Consider the following 23,680-nt stretch of genomic DNA (forward strand, 5'->3'; position numbering starts at 1 on the left):
AGGAGGGTGTAGGAAGCGTCTACATGGGGTGGGTCAAGAACAGGAAGAAAGTTGGCCTGTTCAGATTCCCTTCTGTGCAACATGCACTGGGCCAAGGACTGGGTAGTAGCAGACCCCATGTGCTTCCCATGAACTGGGCGCTGGGCTAGGTGAACTCAGCATTTTGCCTCATCTAATCATCACAAGCAATGTGTTAGATTACCCTAGTTCCCATGTCACAGAAGCAGAAACTGAGACTCCAAGAGGTTGACTCACTTGTTCAAGTTCTCTTGGCTAGCAGGTGGCAAAGCCATGATTAAATCCACGTCTGCCTCATTGACATCTTTCAGGAGTACCATGGTAGGGTTGGTGAGATAAAAAGAACTTGATGATGACTGAACAAGAACACCTAAATATTGTTATATTTTAAACTATAATAAAACTATTATTCCCTGATGGAATTACTATATGGTATCATTGGGAGGGCATTTCAGAAGCAGTAATAAAACTATTTCCAGAACCCATGATTCCTAACACTTCCACAGCTATATCTCCCAAAATATGGAAGAGTAACCACATAAAAAGTATTCATCCGTAAATTATGACATATGCAAATCTTTCTGGAAAACCTTTCCAATACTCCAGAATAAAATAAAGAAAAAAAAGAAAAAGTACAAAGCAAAGCATTAAGGAAATAAATAAGAAATTTATATTCTGTGACAGAACAACTGCAGTATTATGTTTGGAAATAAATTTTGACTCACATATTAAAGCGAATATCTCCAATTTACAGCCGATGCAATGAGCCAAAGAAAATGAAATAGGATTTGGCTGTCTCAGTGAACACATTCCTAAAAATCCAGTGAGGACATTCAATGTGCCATGATTTGAACTATTTCACAACCACATCTGTACACAATGGCATGCAAATAAAAACGGCATGCCTTAATAATGCATCCCAAATTATATTTTTACAGCTAGTTAATTCTAGTTAATCTTGTCAGTGACAACCACCACCTTCCAGAGACATCTTACTTTTATTATTTAAGAGGAACAAAAATATATTATTTGCATCTAAGTAAATTTTCAAAGAAAAAAATATTTCTAAAAAGAAAATTCTAGAAAGAAAATTGTCCTGGAAAGTTTCTTTTTCTAAGCAATACAAAGTGAAGAGGAAAGCCTCTATCTATTTGCCCTCACTAGACCCCAGTCTGTTGAAATTTTGGCCAGGGCAGTGACATGATCCCTTTTTCTGTCCAGCCTCTAACTTACCATCTGCAAAACCACAATTGTTTTAAGCACCTGGCAAAGGATCAAACCAACAGCTGCAATAAAGGAAAACATAATGAAATCAGTGACCACCATCTCATTGTAATACCTCAGGGACAGTGAACCGCCTTCAGTAATGCTTCTCAGGGCTCAACAAATCAGCAAGTGCTATTCTACAGCCCAGGAAAGGACTTTCTGAAATTGTTCCCTCTGAGACAATAGATAACCATCAAAGAGGAGAGAATTGTGACGATTGGTGTGATTACTTCAATGCCATGCAGCATTCAGCTCACCTGTAGACCCCTCTCATTCATTCTGTTCAGTTATTTCCAGAGAATTATCCAAGTTTTCCTCCCACTTGCACTTATTTGAAATCTAAACTCTGGTGTCCAAAGTAGTAGAAACAATTTCAAAACTGTTCTTGTCCTAAGCTAAAGAAGCAAGGAAGAGGAAAATGGTCTCGCAATCAGAGCAAGAGGGTAAAACTCAGAAACCCTGAACAGGATTGTGCTTACTGCCCTGACTTCCCAGACTCGTAAAAAAAGTCCATTCTCCATCTTCCAATTCTGGGCCATTTTGGTGCTTTGGGAGAAAATAGAAAAGATAGTTCACTAAGCTCTGGTGGGGGGTGGAATATACATGTCTCTCAAGCTGTCACACCTGAACGTTCCCTTGTACACTTTTGACCCTCTAAGTGCTTAATAAGGGGTTTCACTCATCTTCAGGAGCTCCCCCAAATTAACTTCCTAGGAGAAGTTCCTCCCAAGTATCCTGGTAAGAGTAATGAAAATAAATTGTTCTATTGAAAAGACACCTGCACCCATATGGTCATCAGAGCACTACTCAAAATAACAAAGTCATGGAATCAACCCGATTGCCCATCAGTTATCCTAGATAAAGAATATATGGGCCGCGCATGGCGGCTCACGCCTGTAATCCCAGCACTTTGGGAGGCCGAGGCGGGTGGATCACGAGGTCAGGAGCTCGAGACCATCCTGGCTAACACGGTGAAACCCCGTCTCTACTAAAAGTACAAAAAATTAGCCGGGCATGGTGGTGGGGGCCTGTAGTCCCAGCTACTTGGGAGGCTGAGGCAGGAGAATGGCGGGAACGTGGGAGGCAGAGCCTGTAGTGAGCCGAGATCGCGCCACCGCACTCCAGCCTGGGCGACAGAGCGAGAATCCATCTCAAAAAAAAAAAAAGAATATATGGTACATCTACACCATGGAATACTACACAGCCATAAAAAAAAAGAATGCAATCATGTCATTTGCAGCAACGAGGATGCAGTTGGAGGTCTATCTAAGCAAACTAGCATAGAAACAGAAAACCAAATACCACGTGTTCTCACTTATAAGTGGGAGCTAAACATTTAGTACACATGGACATAAAGACAGAAACAATAGACACTGGTGAGGATTAGAGGCAGGAAGGAGGAGGGGGCAAGGACTGCAAAACTATTATTGGGGGCCAGGCACGGTGGCTCACACCTGTAATCCCACCAATTTGGGAGGCGGAGGTGAGCAGATCATCTGAGGTCAGGAGTTCGAGACCAGCTTGGCCAATATGGTGAAACTCCGTCTCTACTAAAACTACAAAAATTAGAGAGGAATGGTGGTATGTGCCTGTAGTCCCAGCTACTTGGGAGGCTGAGGTAGGAGAATCGCTGGAATCCGGGAGGCGGAGGTTGCATTGAGCCGAGATCACACCACTGCACTCCAGCCTGGGTGACACAGCGAGACTCCAACTCAAAGAAAAAAAACAAAAAACAAAAAAACTATCTATTAGGTACTATGCTCATTACCTGGGTGACAGATTCATCCACATTCCAAACCTCAGCATCACTCAATATACCTTTGTAACATACCTGCATATGTACCACTGATTTTTAAAATAAAAGTTGAAAAATACATTTTTAAAAATGCAAAAATAAAAAAGGAGTAATGAATGAACATTTGGGTGCTTCTGAATCAATGTCAAAGAGTTCCTCTAGCACACGATTAACACACAAGTTCAATCATCCCTGTTTTTAAAATTGGTTTAAGTCCACTTCAGAAATAAGAAAACAAACTAAAAGATAGCCTGTCAGACCTAGAAATAACTACTAGTCATAGGTCCTTGAGGAATCGCCATACTGTCTTCCACAGTGGTTGAACTAATTTACACTCCCACCAACAGTGTAAAAGCATTCCTATTTCTCCACATCCTCTCCAGCATCTGTTGTTTCCTGACTTTTTAATGATAGCCATTCTAACTGGTGTGAGATAGTATCTCATTGTGGTTTTGATTTGCATTTCTCTTGACCAGTGATGATGAGCTTTTTTACATATGTTTGTTGGCAGCATATTTAGGTTGTTGGCAGCATAAATGTCTTCTTTTGAGAACTGTCTGTTCATATCCTTCACCCACTTTTTGATGGGGTTCTTTGTTTTTTTTTTCTTTTTTTTCATGTAAATTTGTTTAAGTTCCTTCTACATTCTGGATATTAGCCCTTTGTTAGATGGATAGATTGCAAAAATTTTCTCCCATTCTATAGGTTGCCTGTTCACTCTGATGACAGTTTCTTTTGCTGTGCAGAAGTTCTTTAGTTTAATTCGATCCCATTTGTCAGTTATAGCTTTTGTTGTCGTTGCTTTTGGTGTTTTAGTCATGAAGTCTTTGCCCATGCCTATGTTTTGAATTGTATTGCCTAGGTTTTCTTCTAGGGTTTTTATGGTTTTAGGTCTTATGTTTAAGTCTTTAATCCATCTTGAGTTAATTTTGTTACAAGGTGTAAGGAAGGGGTCCAGTTTCAGTTTTCTGCATATGGCTAGTCAGTTTTCCCAACACCCTTTATTAAATAGGGAATCCTTTCCCATTGCTTGTTTTGTCATGTTTGTCAAAGATCAGAGTGTTGTAGATGTTTGGCGTTATTTCTGAGGCCTCTGTTCTGTTCCAATGGTCTATATATCTGTTTTAGTACCAGCACCATGCTTTTTGGTTACTGTAGCCTTGTAGTATTTGACCCAGCAATCCCATTACTGGGTATATACCCAAAGGATTATAAATCATTCTACTCTAAAGACACATGCACATGTATGTTTATTGCAGCACTACTCACAATAGCAGACTTGGAACCAACCCAAATGCCCATCAAAGATAGACTGGATAAAGAAAATGTGGCTCATATACACGATGGAATACTATGCAACCATAAAAAAGGATGTAATCATGTTCTTTATAGGGACATGGATGAAGCTGGAAACCATCATTCTCAGCAAACTAACACAGGAACAGAAAACCAAACACTGCATGTTCTCACACATAAGTAGGAGCTAAACAATGAGAACACATGGACACAGGGAGGGGAACATCACACACTGGGGCCTGTCAGGGGGTGGGGGACTGGGGAGGGATAGCGTTAGCAGAAATACCTAATTTAGATGACAGGTTGATGGGTGCAGCAAACCACCATGGCACGTGTATACCTATGTAACAAACCTGCACGTTCTGCACATGTATCCCAGAACTTAAAGTATAATTAAAAAAAAAAAGAAAAGAAATAACTACTAGTCTACTTTCTTAGCTTAAATAACAATTTCTCCTAACAAACCAAAATAAATGAATGAATAAAACTTTTACAGGTTTGTTTGATGAACAAATACAATCTATGCATAAGAAGAAATGCTCTATATATACTTGCATGGTAAATTTAACCCAAACTAGCATGGAAAATCTGGCGCACTTTATAGTTCCTCTGGTTGGGCACAGCTTCTTCGTTATTTGCTGTTTTGGCCTTGCACTCAGACAAAGAACTGAGTAAATATTAGATGTTCAGTAAACAAAAACAAGAGTAGTTTTCAGGTCTATACCACCTGGGCACCCAGACAGCTCGAGTCGCAGTGGTCATACTGCACTGGCAGGAGAGTTATCTCAGATGGGACGCATCCCACATCAGAAAGCAGAGTTCTCATTTCTCAAGGGTGTTTGGCTTCTCAAGCTGCATTCCATCCACATCCCACTCTAGCTGATGAGAAAAGAGAGCCCAGTAAATCTAGCATCTCCGTTTTCTCCCCTCTCCAGAGCTAGCCTCAGGAAAGAAAACGATCCAGCTGTGCGTCCTAAACATGCTACTTAAGGCCTGCAGGGCACACCCAGGTCCTCACTGGTGAAAGGAAAGAGATGTATCTGTTGTTCGTTAGTGACCATTCAGTTCTAAACTTCAATTATTCTCTTTTCTCACTCTCCTGAGGTCTATGTCTCCTTGTTGTCTGGCTTCTTGATGTTCCAGATTGGTGATCTTTTTACTGCTTTCAAAGAGTTTACCTAAATGTTGTGGCGGCTGCACCAAGTTGCAGGAATATGGGCCTGTTTAGGGAATGTTAGTTGTTGGATTCCCAAGCTCCACGGGATTCCTGATATGCCCATTGATGACTGCTATACAACCCAATGAAACAACATATGCAAACACTCTGTCAACTGCAAAACTTTGCGCCAATAAAAGGTATTATTACTCCATACTATGGACTAATATACAGCCATTAAAAACGAATGAGACCAATATGTACTTATATGTAAAGATCTCCAATACACATCATTCGATGAGAAAAGCTAGGCACAGAATAATGTGTAGAGCATAAGGCAATGGATGTTAACAAAATATCTATGTGTGTGGGGGGTGTGTGTGTGTGTGTGTACATATGTAATTTTCAGAAGAAATTGTTAATAGTGTTTACCTGTTGAGAAAGGGACTGTAGACTTTTGAATGGGACCAGAGAAAGACTTTAACATTTCATCATGTACAATGTTGTACTGCTTAACATTTAACCTTGTGTATTCATTTGCTGTTTTTGTTAATAATCCATAAAGAAGAACTGTATACTTAAAAAATTTCAAGCCAACACCAGCCCGGCATCTACAACCTTCTTTTATTTCCTCGTTCTGCTACCATCCCATCCTGTGGTTATTCCCCTACAATTCACAGACTAAGCAATGAACTTCACCACTAGAACCTTGTTAAGCAAGAGAAAGTTACCACAGTTCTTTCACACAGAATAGGAAAAAGGCTAAGTGTGAGCTGTGTTTTCAGTCTTCATATACCCCAGCAAAGAACAAGCAGCAGGTACCCAAACTGCAGATGAACACTGCAGTCTCTGTTTCTGGTCCGATCAGTCACAAATGTATTTATGACTCTCCTCCCCAAGCTGGGCCAATTGCCCTTGGCTTTTAGCTCACCCAAACCTTTATTCCTACAGGGCCTTGGTCTCCTCTCCAAATAGAGGATGGAGTCATCCTTAACCTTCATCCTACACCTGGTGGGATATAAGGAGACATACAGGAGCATCCTAGCATCTATCCATTGCATGGTAACAGCCCCGTTTCCCCTTGGCAATCAGAACTAACCGCGGCCAACTCTGTGGCCCCCATCTGATGCCTGTTAACTTGGTGGGACGAGGAGCCAGCTATGATGAGGTGACACTCCTCACTTCTAATGGCCTTTCTGGAAGCACTCCTTTCCCTTGGGGAAGGCAACAGAACACAATGGTTAAGAGTCAGGCTTTGCAGTTCGACTAGTCAGATTCAACACTGGTTTTGTTTCTTACACAACGTGGTTTCCTCATCTGAAAAGTGAGATTAATTACAATGTTGACTTCCTCAAATTTTATGGAGGATTAAATAAGATGATGCATCCAGGACACGTACCATAGAGTCCGGAGCAGGGCAAGTATTCATTAGACATTAACCATTATTATTAGATACTAAATCTCCAAACCAACAGAGCTCAAATTCGTAAGGACAGCATCTAAACCACAATACTCTCAAACCAGTTTATAATAACATCATTTTCTCAGTAAACAATCCATTTTTACCCTTAAGTAATTTTCTTCACATCGTATAACTTGTTAGGCTACATTTATGCAGTCCATTGTAAATCATGCAAAACAGTTGGTCTTATGCAAAAAATCCACTCCAGTCAGCATAAGGCTAATTGTCAGGGCTGAAAACTATTCTAATGCTGGAAAAAGCAGGCAAAAAAAAAAAAAGTAAGAATAACAGTCATTTACTCAAGCCTCTGAACAAAATACATTCAAACACCTTTTTAAACAACCAGGAATTACAGTCTAAACTGTCCAGGAATGTGGGAAAGTCATAATAGGCCTCTTCCTGAGACTCTAACCCAGATGAACAACTCACTTCTGGGCTTTACCGTGAACGTGGTTGCCTCTGCTGCCCAGGAAGTTAAAGGACAATGCTCATCTACAGTTTGAAGTGAGCCCAAAACGATTAAGCCAATCTGCAGAACAGAAAAGTACTCTGATTCACGATTCATGTTACCTGAATTGTCCTCATTGCTTACAAATGAGAACAGGGAAGAGGAACTCTATTTTATTTAACAGAATATATTTCAAGAAGTGTTCAATTTGATATAATTACCTTTTTGCAATCTATTCTCCTTCTACTGATTAATAATTTGGTGCCATTCCAAACTCCATTTTGAAGTAGCAATTATAAAGGTTATTATGAAATTTAGCTTTTTAAAATTTACTACAAAATGCTCGGCTTGTTTGGAAGCAGGGTTCCAGTCCTTGGGACTGTTCTCATGGAAAGAGACATGGCAGGCTGAACGGACGATGCAGACTTATGCAGCCATAAGAGAAACGGTATTTTAATAATTGATACATCCAACCAAATTTAACTTAAAGTTGTTTACCTTTAATTCCATACTGTGCAAATTAAACACCACCTTTGTTATTTTTTAAAGTATATTTTAAGTCAGGGAAGGCCAGTGAAAAACACAAAAACGGGCAATGTGGTAATCAAAGATAATATAGAAAATTCATTCAAGGAATTTTCTAAATCTCCCTACAGCTCAGAAACTGTATATTTGAGCCCAAGGATACAGGACCTCTGCTATCTAAAGCTTGGTGTTCATAAGGTTTAAAAACAAAAAAAGAATAAAGCTTAGGTAAGAGGTAGAAATCCACAGGGAAGTTTTTAAATGTTCTGATCTCTTCTTTCGATTTTATAGCAGAAATGGTAACACAGCATATAACCGGCTATGCTACATTTATACAGTCAATTGCAAATCACGCAAAACACATGGCCCTATTATCAGGTGCTGGCAATGAGAAAGAAATTTGTGTCTAAGAAGTAAGGGACATGTTTATTTTGTGTCCAGCTTGTTTCACTTAATATAATGTCATCCAGGTTCATCCATGTTGTTGCAAACGGCAAGATCTCCTTTTTCAAAGCTGAATAATACCCCCTTGTGTATGTGTGCATGTATATACATATGTACATGTGTGTATATGTATGTAGATATACATACATATATATCACACAATTTATATGTGTATATATCACACTATATATATATCACACACACTATATATCTCTATCACACAATTTCAGGCATGGCATAGTGGAGAAAATGGAGCGATATTGGTCAAAGGGTACAAACTTGCAGTTATGTAGCACGAACAAGTCTAGAAATCCAATGTACAACATGATGACTATGTTTAACAATACTGTATTCCACACTGGAAATTTGCTAAGAGAGATTTCAGGTGCTCTCACTCCATGCCCCCCAAAATGATAAGTGTGTGAGGAGATTGATAGGTTAATTAGCTTGATTGCAGTAATCATTTCACTACGTATATGTATATCAAAACATCTTGTACACCTTAAATATATACAATTTTATTTTTTAAATAATTAAAAGAATAAAAATTAAAAAAGAAGAGGTAAGAGTGGATTTAGAAGCACGATAATTAAATGTGAAATTATTCTCTCTGCTTAGTCTCAGAGCAGAAAGATATCTACAGGGAATGGGATAGAGCCAACAGGAGGTAATGATGCCAATGACTCTTCATAGAGCACCTACTGTAGGTTAGGCATGAACTCTAATCACTACATCAATCCAGCAAGGTAGGAACCAGGGTGCCATTCACAACTGAGAAAACGGAAGTTCAGAGACATGAAACATAGTAGACATCAATGTTGGGGAGGAAGGTAGTGATTGGCTCACAATGATTTCACAGGGCGAGCCCCAGGGATCACCTCTGCACATGTTACTGCCTCCTGAGAACAACTCACTGGTCCAGAGGTGTGTCCCAAAGCTGGGCCAAGCAGAGTCCTTCCCTAATATTTGCTAACTGGAAGAATGTCACAGGAAGTAAATCCTGGCAGCTGTTGTCAACTCTGCTTCCCACCTTAGGGAAAACGCATATCTGCAGACAGAGAACGCGAAGCTGACACATGGAGAAGAATGGCGGTAAGGCTAAGGTCCTCACAGGGTCTGAGTCCCTGGGTCTGTGATCACTGAGATCTGGTTGCACCCCACCATGTTTGCAGTTAGCCAACACACCCAAGTAAACCTTTCACTGAAATCCACTCCTTTTCTTTTACCCCCACCTCTACCCAAAGCTAGTTTGAATTGGATGTTGCTCACTCAAAACTAAAAGCCCTAACTAATACATAAAATAATTTTTCTAAGACTAAACAGACAAATCATAACTATTTTTGTATTGTGATATAATAATTTGTATAAATATGTGATCTGTAATTTGTAAAGCAAGCTCTCATGTAATAACCATTTTTATCAGCTACATTTTACAAATGGTGACAAAATACATTCTGGATTAAAAATTCAAAAATACATTGAAGGTAAAGAATAGGCATGCTGTCTTGCATATAAGACATGAAAGTTGAAACAAATAGGTGAAAGAAAGGAAAAAGGAAAAGTTAAAGAACACGAAGGCCTGTTTTTCTGACCCTTCCATATCTACTGCCATAGTGGCAGGTACAAAGCAGATAGCTGCACAGTGACTACTCCTGTAGTTTTTCTTAGAAGAATACTACTGTAACCTTACCCATAGCCTTTTTATAACAGTTCACCCCACTTAACTGGTAACTGAAACAACGCCACTTATAAAGAAGGGAACAGCCTCTACTAAATCTTACAGAAGTAAATCGGCCTCCTCTGTTATTTCTTAGCATATGATTCAGTCTTTAATTTCTACACTTTTCATTTCAACTATACTATCAAGTATTTAAATAACTTCATACTGCACACTCTAAATCACAGTGATCCCTAATCCAGTTATAGTTTTAAGCAAAAGAGGAGTCCTAAACAAGATTGCACCAGACCAGTAACGATTGTGGTCTTGTTTCTAATTAAACAAAGCTAAACTCCTTAGGGAAAAAAAATATGAAGCAATGGAAAGTACTATTTTAATTCACAAAAAAAAAAAACAGGAAAGGATCCAGAGGCAAGGCAGTGGGTCAGGACACACTGAAACAATGAAAATGAGGGGCAGGCACTGTTTCCAGGCTGATGAGTCAGTGGATCTAGTCTATGTGTGTAGCATGGTCTTCATATGTGTGTAGACCTCATGGCCAATATATGTGCAACTGCAATCAATGATCGATCACAACCCAAGAAGGCTAGCTCTTCCTCTCTGGAATATATAGCTAGGGTTAATAATCACTGGCTGCATGATTGAAATATTTTACCCTTGCCGGTGAGGCCAGCAGCTGTAAAGACCTAGGTTCCTGGTAGTGCTCTGTTATCAACACAGGCTTTCCTCTGCTATGATTTCTCAACAACCTAGAGGAATAATATTGTACTCACCTCAGCTACCTAATGTCCACCTGACACAATTTCACTTGGGCTCATGGGTAATGAATGAAAGCTGAACTTCAGTGCAAATTTGATCTCTTATAAACAGACAGTAAAAATAATTTGCAAATAAAGTGTAAAGATTTGGTAAATACAGAATAATCTTTCTGTACTGAGGGAAGAGTAAAACAAATGTTAGTATACAATTAATCAATTTCAGCATGGATTTTTTAAATAAAGTTTTTATTACATAAGTAAAAGATGTTTACTATGGAAAAATAAAAATACAGATATGCAAAAAGAACAAAATTTATCCATAATCCTATCATTCAGAGATAGTCACTGCTAATATTTTGTAATACATATTTCAAAAGTCTATGCACATTGTAACTGGGTGTGGTGGCTTACATCTGTAATCCCAGCAGTTTGGGAGACCCAGGTGGGCAGATCACTTGAGATCAGGAGTTCAAGACTAGCCTGGCCAACACGGTGAAACTCTGCCTCTACTAAAACTACAAAAATTAGCCAGGCATGGTGGCAGGAGCCTGGAATCCCAGCTACTTGGAGGCTGAAGCAGGAGAATCACTTAAACCCAGAGGCGGACATGGTGGTGAGCCAAGGTTGCGCCACTGCACTCCAGCCTGGGCGACAGAGTGAGACTTGGTCTCAAATTTAAAAAAAGAAAAAAAGTACATACACACTGGGGGTGTGTGTGTGTGTGTGTGTATGAATATATATACAATGGCCCCTCAGGATCTGTGGGGGATTTGTTCCGAGACTCCCCAGATACCAAAATCCATAGATGCCACTTATATAAAATGGCATAATATTCGCATATAACCTATGCACATCCTCCCATATAGTTTAAAACATGTCTAGGTTACTAATAATACCTAATACGATGTCAATTCTAGGTAAATAGTTGTTCTATTGCTTAGGGAATAATGACAAGGAAAAACTCTGTATATGTTCAGTACAGACACTACCATACATTTTTTTTCAAAATTTTTGACTCGCAGTTGGTTGAATCCATGGGTGTCGAACCCACAAACATGGGGGGGTGGACGGTACTTATGTACAGACTTATGTACGTGCACAGCTATATATGAACACACACACAGATATGCACACACACACAAAGTGTTTACAAGAAACTCTTGAATACAACTTTTATCCTGCCTTATATTCAGAAACAAAGTAGCCACCAAAAAAGCACTTTATAAGTGATAAATGTTACTCAGAGCCCTTCAGAGTAGGGCCAAATATATCTTCAATCAGGAAGTCTGACACTGATGCCCTTACATGTTCAGTAAGGAGATATGGGAACAAAATCAGAAAAATAGAAGGGTACTTCATCCCCAAAGTTATGCTAGCACACACCTTGCTCTTCCAGCTCTTCCCTGGGATTTACAGAAAGTGAGGAGAAATGTAGTCAGAACAGGTGGCAGAGTGACAGAAGCCCATTGCTGGGACCTAGATTCATATTGTGCTATTATCTCATGTGTTTACACCAAGTGCATCAATAGTACCAACCTTAAGAATATTATATAGGGAGAAAGAAGAGAGGAACTGAAATCCTTCAAACATGCTGTATATAATTAATAAAAGCTGGCCAAAGAATTTTCTTCCTTCTCTGAGATCAGTTTTACTGCCACAATTTTAAAAATTCAAGAGTGTATCTAAGTTTATTATCTACTAACTGTTCATGTTGTGGAAAAGTTTATGTCAACTCTTAGAAGCAAAATCTCTAAGCATTTTTAAAAACATCCTTTCATAAATATCTCATAGAAGTAAAGCCAGAGGAAGAAAATCAAGAAAGTTGGAAACATAAAAATTATGGCATATAAGCTAAGCCTACCTAAATAAATCGTAGCTTGGGACTAGTTGTCTTCCTTCATATCATAATAAAAAAATCAAATACACTTACCTCTATAATAGCTACATTATCTATTGCTGCTCTTTAGGAGTATCTTTAGATTTTATTAATATCACTCCCATGTCAAACTTCAAAAGTAAGCTAAAATAGTACGTTACCCACATCCTAGAAACAAAATATTATTCAATCTCTGGATACAAAACAGATTTACTGCTAATGATGATGAAACAGATACATATAAGAAATATGTTTGAATATATTACAAAAAGTTTTTTTAAACCCACACTATTCTATTAGGTTGGTGCAAAAGTAATTGCGATTTGCCATAAAAATACACAGTTATTACACATGCAGAACTGGGCACGCAATGACTAACGACAAATCACAGGCCACTTACAGTTAAGTAGAACCCTTTTCATGGTTCTGTGGAAAGGTATCTGTTTAAACCACCTCCTCCCTAACGTCTTTGCGCTTAATCTAGAGCATTCTGTCTTCTCTTGCCTCTGAACTCACTCCATTTTTTTCCAAAATACCCCTTTGTCCCATTATGCTGCTTTGAGGCATCACTTGTAGTGCTGAATTTAACTCTTCTATGGTTTAATGTGCATTATCACAACCTTTCACCTTGTGTATGAGCAGAACCCTTAGTTGGATTTCAGGGTCTATGGATGATATATCTTGGCATTTTTCCTAGAGCTAAAATAAAATAGTCATTCAACACATATCTGCTACATTTTATTTTAAATGTAAGTCTCTGAGCTCAACAAGTTAACCCTCTCTAGGGAAGAGAATGTGACAAACTTCAAAGGGAGGTCTCTAGATATGTACAGAGTACAAATATGCTCTGAAGAGTGAAACGGGGAGAAATGAAAAATGAAGTGAAGAGGGCAAAAATGGAGCTGGCCTGCAGGCACTTGTAGAATAGGAAGAGTAATCAGCATGCTAGCAATCAGAAAACAAACAAAATAAAATAAAGAGAAAAACCATCTCCATGGTGATTATAATATACCATCATGGCTTAACTGGTTAATGGTGGTGGCAAAATATACTTTTAAATTATTTTAAAACAAGCCAGGCACAGTGGCTTATGCCTGTAATCCCAGGACTTTGGGAGGTTGAGGCGGGAGGACCATTTGAAGTCAGGAGTACAAGACCAGTGTGGCCAACACCGTGAAACCTCATCCCCACTAAAAATACAAAAATTAGTCGGGTGTGGTGGCCCATGTCTGTGGTCCCAGCTACTCTGGAGGCTGAGGCAGGAGAAGCGCTTGAACCTGGGAGGCAGGGATTGCAATGAGCCAAGATCACACCACTGCACTCCAACCTGGGCAATAGAGCAAGACTGCGTCTCTAAATAAATAAATAAATATCATTTTAAAATGAAATCCCTTATTAGTAACTCTGAGGTGTCAAACGCATAAAATAATTAGGAATTTATACTATTTTATGAACTATAATTTATCTTTTATGATGTATAAGGAAAAATATTGTGCACAGCACTTAATGAAATGCCCTAAAGTGATGCAGCCATTCTTTTCAATCATTGCACTTAATACAAAACTTCTTATTTATAAACATAATCTAGCCACCCGCCATTGGCTGATAATTTAGAAATTCTCTACTCATTCACTCTGTACTTCCTAATACATGATTTTGAAACTGCCACACTAATCAGAGATAGATGATGCCTATTTGGATAAAATTGAAAATCCACATGCTCTTTCTCAAGGAAAACAGAGAGAACAAGTGCTTATTACAGAAATAAATTGTAATTTAATAATTAAGCTGTTTTTTCTTTTGTTCCTTCATTTCTTAGCAACTGAAAAACTGAAATGTCTTTTTGTTTCTGCTAAAGGAAAATGGAAACATGAGGAAAATAATAGGAGTGCTTTCCCCACTATATTCTTTTCTCAAGTAAGGCATATCTTTCACTTAAAAAAAAAAAAATCAAATCTGCTCTCTAACCCACACATGAGTGGAAAATTAACAGAGTACCCAGAACAAGTTTTACAAAGCAAATGACAGATTTATGAAATAGATTTTCCTTACATGTTGTTATCTTTCAGCCAAAGAGCCAGGCAAGCAGGTTACAAGATAACCTATATAGTTCTGAAATAGTATAGTATATAGCTTATCATTAGCAACCTACATCTAAAATACTCATTTCTCTCAATGAGTATCAGAGATACAGGTCATTCTCTTTAAAAGGATATAAAGCTACTGACAGCAGTTCTCTACGGAGAAGAGAGAAGTTTGGTGGAATTAGGCCACGAACCACCATTGTAAGAACAGTGTCAGCACATAATTTTGAGGACTAGTTGATGCCTTTTGAAAATGTGCCCATTAAAACCTATCTATAATTTTTATGGGAAATTATTGCCACTGATAAACGAAGCTTTCTAATGGAACTGTTGATGAGCTTAACAACCATATGTGGGCACAAACTCTACTACTTTAATGGAAATAGTCAATGGCATGACCAGGACAGAACCACTTAGTAGGGAAATTGGAAATTTAATTTCAATCAGATGAACAAAAAATGAAGAAGAATGCTTGAAGTGGTAGCATAAAAAACACCAGCGATTAAAAACATTTGGAACCTTTGCTTACCCTTCAAAGGCATTTGTTGCCATGGTTTTTCAAGACCTCTGAAAGCTTCAGCTGTGTCCACAAAAGCTGCCAAGAAATAGGGGTTCTATACTGATTTTATTTGTCAGAGGCATTTTTGTCTTAATTATCTCCAAGATAAAGATTACTTTGGCCAAAGGGAAAGGAAAAAAGAAGAACTACCATCATTTCACAGGTTGAAAGGCCATGATTTAACTCTTCTGAGCTCTTCTTCAAATGCATGCGTGCACGTGTGCACAAACACATCTAAGTTTCGCAGCATCACATTAACCACTAACAAGCACTTAACACTGGTAATGGGGATGTCATTCTTACATGGAATGAGGTTTTCAGGCCTTGACTTTCATGGTGTGTCTTTCTATTTCTCTGATGAGAAATAGGAGCCAAACACCAAGCAAATTTACCAATACCTGGAGTTAATGCCTTTCTTTCTTTCCTTCCTTCCTTCCTTCCTTCTCGCGCTCTCTCTCTCTCTCTTTTTTTTTTTTTTTTTTTTTTTGAGACAAGTCTCGCTCTGTTGCCAGGCTGGAGTGCACTGGTGCAATCTCGGCTCACTACAACCTCCACCTCCCAGGTTCAAGCGACTCTCCCGCCTCCGCCTCCTGAGTAGCTGGGACTACAGGTGTGCACCACCACACCTAGCTAATTTTTGTATTTTTAGTAGAGACAGGGTTTCATCATGTTGGCCAGGATGGTCTCAGTCTCTTGACCTCGTGATCTGCCTGCCTCGGCCTCCCAAAGTGCCGGGATTACAGGCGTGAGCCACCGTGCCCAGCCATGCCTTTCTTTTAAAAAGTTTCATTGCAAAGGCTTTCACTTGAAAGTTACATGAGAGTTCATATGTGTACACACTAAACCTATGCTGCCCTCAGCCTCCATAGTCATTTCTGTTGCACAATATGTATGTTAACACATGATGGAGAGTAAAAAATGTAAGTAGAAATAAGGGAAGGATTAAGCAAGCTCTGGGTCAGAAAAGGAGGCTATGAACTCCCACAGTATAAATAATCTGCAAAAAAAAACCAAAAACAACAAAAACAAAAAAACACCCACTTGGTTCTTGTTTGGACATCATAAAAATGCTTATATTTGTTTCTGCAGTTTACTATTTGTACAGCTTAATGTGCTGGTAGCAGCATGTTCTTTCTAAATTGTAGGCTCCCAGAGAGCAGCATTTGGCACTGTAGGACTAACTTATGATTTTCCTGTTTAGAAAGGGCCTTGCACATACACTTTTTATAATAAGAGTGTTTCCTACAAGGTTTGGTAAGATTCAGGGAATGCTTATATTATTATGAAAATCAAGAGGAAGGTTTTAGTTACTTCTCCATTATTAATAATGTGCAACCTTCAAGAAGTATTCAGACCATTCTTTTCATCAAGTTTCTTTAAAATTAATTGAGGAAATTAATTCAAATCCCCAACCCTGGAATATCTGCAGAGAGCTGATTCTGTTTCTGTGGCTGCTGGATAATTCCATCTGGACATCCAGCTATCGTCTCAAACGCAGCATGTCTAGAATTGAACTTATCCTACTCCCCGATGACTGGTCTTCCTCTTTGTGTCCAAGTCATTCATTTCTCAGTTCATTCAGTCTATGTCTGAACCTCTTTAACTCCTTTCTCTCCTGGATAACCCATATTTAATCATCTTCAAGCAATGTATACCCTTTCATTATAATATCCTTTATTCTATTCCCTTTTCCATTTCACAAATACCAAAAAGTCCAGATTTTTAGTACATCTAAACCAGCTGAATATCAGCCAAATTGGTCTTCATGCTTTGATTCCCTCCCTTCTCTGGTCCCTTCTATATGTCTCTGCCAGATTAATCTGCATTAAAGACTCTTTCATCATTCCTCTCCCATGTTGAAAAAGTATAATGTTTTCATGTTGCTAAAGCACACAAACTGATCCTAATTTCCATTTAGTCTTTTATTTATTTATTGAGTGACTCTGAGAATATTGGGCCCTTACCTTTAAGGAGTTTAGAGTCAGTATGGGACCGAACATGGACAATCAAATATATGCAATATGATGGAATAAAGTAATACTGAGGTCCCAGGAGAGAGAGAACTTCTGCATTATCTTCAGAGGTTTAACAGCAGTTGCTTTTGATTAGGATTAGAAGAATTTTCACAGGTAAATCTGGAAAGAAATTCCCAGCAAAGAAATGGAATCATCATATTTGTAGAAGAACAAGTAATTCAGTGTGTCTGGAGTGCCTATTTCAGAAGTAGAAACAGTGACTTTAAAATGACTAGAAAAATAGGCTAGAACAAGATTGTGGCAGTCCTTGAACGCTTGTTTAAGGATCATTCCATGGGCTATGGAGGTCATTAAACGATCTTGTACCGAGTATTGACATGATCAGTGATTTGCTTTATGACCACTAATAGAGTGGCAATGTGCAGAATGTCTCGCAAGAAGAAAAAAGAAATAAACAAACGGCTTAGATGAAGGAGAAGGCAAATGGAAACAATAAATTATTGCAAGCATCCTGGTGAAAGGTAACGCAGCTAACTCAGCGATGGTAAGTGGATGAAAATGCATTTAAGAGATAGACTCAACAGAGCTATGCAAGAGCTCTGGAAATGTCAGAGGCAGAGGCTGCAATAAGAAACGATGGAAATAACTAACTCCCTGGTTTGAAGTATGGATGCCGGAGGGAGTGGCGAGGGAACTGACACATACAGCAGGCAGAAGGAGGGGCTGGTGGCAGAGGGAAACACAGGGGAGTCACTGAGAAATCAGGCTGGGGCAGGAGTCAGGAGCAAGGTTTGGGAGATATTGGTGCAGCTGTAACACTTTAGGCTCCAAATATTATGTTATTATATTAGTTTCCTAGGCACAAGCAATCTTTAATGTTTCTCTTCTCTCTCCTCTCTCTCTCTCCCTCCCGCTCTCTCTCTCTTCTCTCTCTCTCTCTCTCTCTCCTCTCTCTCCTATCTCTCTCTCTCTGTCATCATACGACATTCTCTTCTCCGTGTCTGTGTCCAAATTTTCTTATCATTCTAAGGATATCAGTCACATTAGATTAAGGGCCCATATACTGAAGTATATACTGGAAATATACTCTAGGTTACACCACAGTATAACTTCATCTTAATTAATTACACCTGCAATGACGTTATTTCCAAATAGGGTCACATTCTGAGGCACTGAGGGTTAGGACTTCCACATATCTTTCTGGGAGACACAATTCAGCCTGTATCAGACACATATATATATGTGTGTGTGTGTGTGTGTGTGTGTGTGTGTGTGTGTATGATTCCCTAGGAAACAAGGTGGAAAAAGAAGGATGAAGGTGGAAAAAGAAGGATCTCAGCTTGATTGAAGACAGGAACCTGGAAAATGCCCACTTTAGAGGGCTGAAGAGCGAAACAGAAGGAGAGGACAACAAGCCATGTGTTCTCTCAAGGCTGGCTTACTCAATTTCTCAATACTATTTCACATTTCTGGAATTCTCTTCCAAACTACTATTTATTTGCATGCTTATATCAGATGTACCACTTGCATTAACACTTCTCTTACCAGCCTAACCCACTGACATTTCTTCCTTCTCTGAGAGTCTCTAGCAGTTTTTATCTATTATTATTATTATTATTATTACTACTTTTGAGATGAAGTCAAGTCTCACTCTGTCGCCCAGGCTGGAGTGCAGTAGCGGAATCTCCGCTCACTGTAACCTCTGCCTCCCGGGTTCAAGCAATTCTCCTGCCTCAGCCTCCTGAGTGGCTGGGATTACAGGCGCACGCCATCACACCTGTCTAGTTTTTGTAGTTTTAGTAGAGACAGGGTTTCACCATGTTGGTCAGGCTGCTCTTGAATTCCTGACCTCGTAATCCACCCAGCTCGGCCTCCCGAAGTGTTGGGATTACAGGCATGAGCCACCACGCCTGGCCATCTATCATGATTTTGACCCTTTGCCATATTCTACTATTTAGCAGGGATGTGCCCAACATGACTAAAAGCACTGGAACAATAGCAACAAACAATTCTGACCAGAAATCAGTTGTCACTGAGTTTACATCCAAGTTTGCGTGGTACCTAATGCAGACAGACAATAATCAAACAAATGAATAAATAGAAAAACTTCAAAAGATTTTGAGAGCCGTAAAGAGAAGTAAGAGTAGTATTACTCATGGAAGGGTAATTGGAGAAGGCCTCTCTGAGAAAGTGACTTTGGGCAGAGTCTGAATGACAAGAAACCAGCCAAGTAAAGATCTGGGTATTCCAAGCAAAGAAAAAAAAAAAGCCAGTGTGCCTGGAATACAGTGAATAGGGGAGAAGGAACAAGAGTGAGAATGTGTCAAATGTTTCCAGCTGCAGAAGGAAAAGTTTTCTCTTGAGAGTAAGATTTACACTAAGAGCTGTAAACTCCAGACCATAGGATCGGATTAATATATCTAAAATATCTCCCCTGATGTTGTATGGAAACTGAATTGTAGAAGAGCAAGTGTGGAAATACAGAGGCCAAAGGGTTAGGATCCCAACTGTATCTCTGAAAAGATAAAACAGCTACGTGATGGAAGGGCAGCCTCCACTTCTACCCCGTTCTCTAACCTTTTCCAGACATAGGGGCACACATCAAGCCAGAAGGTGACCAGACACAAATGTGAAAATAAATGTAAGAACTAATCTACTTTGAGTGAACAAGAGTGAGTCCCCAAGCCCAAAAGAACTAAGATCTCTTTTAACAGAGCTCTACAAAGCAGATGAAGCCAGTCAAATGGGCGAGTTCTTTAGCAAATAAGTGCCTGCTTACCGGCCGCAGCTGTTAAAGGAGCTATCCAGGGTGCTGGACTGTCTCACCCTGAAGCTTTCTAAGGCCTGGTGGATCAGGCTCTCAGTTATACTTGTAGGACTTAAGGTCCCCGCTGCACTGACCCATAACCAGACTCTACCCTGATACCATGTCTTACTGGCCAAAGATCACCTGTAAGTCAACACCCGCCTGGGCCACGTCTGTCTGATCCGATGAGCAGCTTCTGTTGGCACCTTATAAAAATAATATAAAATGGCAACATAGCTAGTGGTATATAGGTAGGCCTGAGCCCCCTCTGTGCCACACAACCTTCTGAAATAATAATGAAAGAGAAGCAGTGAGCTCAGTGGAGTCCTTTTTCCTTGAAATAATACTCAAAGGTAGTATCTGGCTGCTGAAGCTACAACCAGATCTGCTTATATAACTCATCCCAGAGACTCTGTCTAAAGCACATCTTAAGGAACACTACTTCTCTGCCTGCAATGATTAATAAATTCATAAAATATCCAATTTCGCCGCTTCTGACTTAAATAGCATCCTTCACTTTGCTTTTTAAAAAGAATGCGTTTCACTGGAGGCCATTACTCAATCTCTTAAGTAATCAAGTTTGTACACTAAGTAGTGGATGAAAATTTGTATGCTTTCAAGCCAAACACTTTACCTCTTCAACCAAAACACTTAGAACACGAGAATAATCTGATGTACACTCATTTCTAGCTCTCTTCTTAAGTAACAAGGAAAACAGGGAGAGCTGCGGCATCTTCAGAACTTCCCACCTACGTGTCAGACCCTTCACCATCCTTAAATGTGTTTGAGGGGCAGTGTGATTTATAAAGAGTCACAGACAATTTCAGCAAAAACTTTTTAGATCCAAGTTATCAAGACTATGATGAGAAAGCAGAACTAGAAACCCTTAAACTCGCTCTGGTATTTCCCTTTTATACACACAAACAAATCAAATACATGGAAATGCTTTTAAAGTATAAAGGAAATCAATTACTTGGTTTTTACACAGTCTAGGATTAAATCCATGGCCCAGAAATGTCTTTGTTTAACAGTACATTAATTATGTTAATTTTTATGCAAAGAATTCCCCAGGCTCTGCCTTTCCTCCTGGTCTTCACTCATGGACTCATTGACATGGCTGAACATGCATTCCCTCCTTCTTCACCATGCTCCCTTGACTCACCCTCCAGATTTAATCAGGAAACCTCTGAGAGCCAGACTCAACAACCACCAGGACTGAGTGGAGTTTGGATCCTATAAGATGCTGCCTTCACCTCTATCTTGGCACCATCATCTAATTGCTGGTTCATTAGTCTGTATCCCCCTTTACCTCACCAGTTTTATGAGGGTAGGCACCAGGTTTTTCTATCATTGCATTTCCAGTGTCTTGCACAGGGCTTTGCTAGTAATGCTAGTCAATGAATAAATGAATGAATGAAGAACTGAATGGTTTTAAATTTCCTCCCTATATCTAAAAGTTAATAAGTCTACCTTCTTTTTAGACTTCTTTCAGAACTTTGGACTCAACATTCATTCCATTTTAGAAACCTAAGATAAGTGACTTCACACTATGACATAAGAAGTTTCTGAAACCAAGTGGGAATTGCATTTTTATATGCTAAAGTTTCAGTAAAATTCTACTAGCTGGTCTGTGTATACAAGATGGAGATAAGAGTTTGTTATTGTTGTTGTTGTTTTGTTTGTTTTTTGAGACGGAGTCTCACTCTGTCACCAGACTGGAGTGCAGTGGTGTGATCTTGGCTCACTGCAACCTCCGCCTCCCAGGTTCAAGCAATTATCCTGCCTCAGCCTCCCAAGTAGCTGGGACTACAGGTGTGCACCACCACGCTCAGCTAATTTTTGGATTTTTAGTAGAGATGGGATTTCACCATGTTGGCCAGGATGGTCTTGATCTCCTGACCTTGTGATCTGCTCACCGCAGCCTCACAAAGTGCTGGGATTACAAGCCTGAGCCACCAAGCCAGCCGAGATATTTGTTTTTAACTATGAAAGAGTAAGCAGAAATTTTTCAAAATATTTGAACTTGAAATAATGCCATACCAATGAAATATCTCACATTATATTCATTGATTTTTATAAATATATTTTCCTTCTGCTTTTTCTGTTCTTAATGTTTAGAGAAAATACTAAATTTATGGGAATTTATATAATTTTATCTTAAATGCTGAATAAAAACGATGCAAAAAAATTGTGAGAGTATTGCCATTGTTTCTCGGAGGAAGATTATTTCCACTTTCAATCTTAATAATTTTAATTTATAACTGATATTTTCATTTCTTACATCCCTCTATTGTTTTCCTTATCTTTGTCATACAGGTAGGACTTTATCAATACTGACGTACTTTCTGATTGTATCATGAGAACAAGCACATTTACTTCCCCAAATAAATTTCCTAAATAAATTCTAAATTTTGTGGGATTATGGATTATGTCTTACACGTTTTTTTATTATTTCTCTCAGAACATCTAATCAGGTATAGAGTAAGTTCTCAGTAAAACGTGAATAATCAAAACTTTAGATTTAAAAATCCCCTATTCTCTTCCATAAATAAAGGTATTTAGATCAGAAAAATCAACATTAAAATCAGGGACCAGCCATGGGCCAGGGCTGGTCTGTTACCTATTTTGATAAATAAAGTTTTATTAGCACATAATCACTTCCATGTGTTTACAGGTTCCCTTACAGGCTATAATCCAGTTAAGTAGCTGCAACAGAGACTGTATGGCCCTTGTAAAGCCTAAAATAGTTATTATCTGGCTCTTTACAGAAAAACTTTGCCCACCACTGCTCCAAATCATTTTTACTGATGAGGAAACAGTCTCAGATCAATCCATCCAATTGTGCAGTTAGACCTATCTACTAACCATACCTCTGTCAGATGCTCTTTCACTGCCAAATTAAATGCTTGGTAAAAACAATGATAGTTTAGATTATATAAAATCAAATAAACAGTAAAACCACAAATTAGGAGAGTTGTCAAAAGCCCTCTAAGGGCTTATACTAACCTAAATCAAAATATAAATATCATTTTTTCTGAATTAAAATAGCATCATCTAATAGAAGTAAATAGACTGTGTGCATATACATATATTTATTTATTTATGTTTAGAAAAATAGTAATAAATATACTAACTTACATTTAGAATTTATATATATATACACACACAGACAAAGATTACTATTGAGAATATCATTAATTTTATAAAAATACCAACAAAAAAAGTTCATGTGTCTTAGAGCAGAGTTCTAAAAGATGTTAAAAGCAATGTGTTGAAGAAAATGCTTTTAAAACAGACCATGTTGACCTCACATGCTATTCGATTAAGATATGAACAGCTTTTTTTTAAAAAAAAAAAAAAAGAGTCCCACTGGCAATGGAAGGAAAAATAAATATTATGTACCATCCCCCAGCTTTCATCCCATATCAGGACAGGAAAGAGCTATCACAGAAAGTCCATGAGAATAATTTCTTTGATCAATGCTTATTAACTTAGCAGACTCTGGTTTTCAACAAGTTACTTAAATCTGGGTT

The 23,680-nt window shown here is 38.7% G+C and overlaps 1 protein-coding gene across 6 annotated transcripts in view; it reads right to left on the reverse strand.

Moving 5' to 3' along the window:
- ESR1 (estrogen receptor 1) overlaps positions 1 to 23,680 on the reverse strand; it is a 421,968-nt gene that overhangs the window by 247,822 nt on the left and 150,466 nt on the right. The window lies entirely within an intron of this gene.

This window comes from Mandrillus leucophaeus, unplaced genomic scaffold (assembly GCF_000951045.1).
Source record: "Mandrillus leucophaeus isolate KB7577 unplaced genomic scaffold, Mleu.le_1.0 Scaffold524, whole genome shotgun sequence".
In the NCBI taxonomy this organism is placed as follows: domain Eukaryota; kingdom Metazoa; phylum Chordata; class Mammalia; order Primates; family Cercopithecidae; genus Mandrillus; species Mandrillus leucophaeus.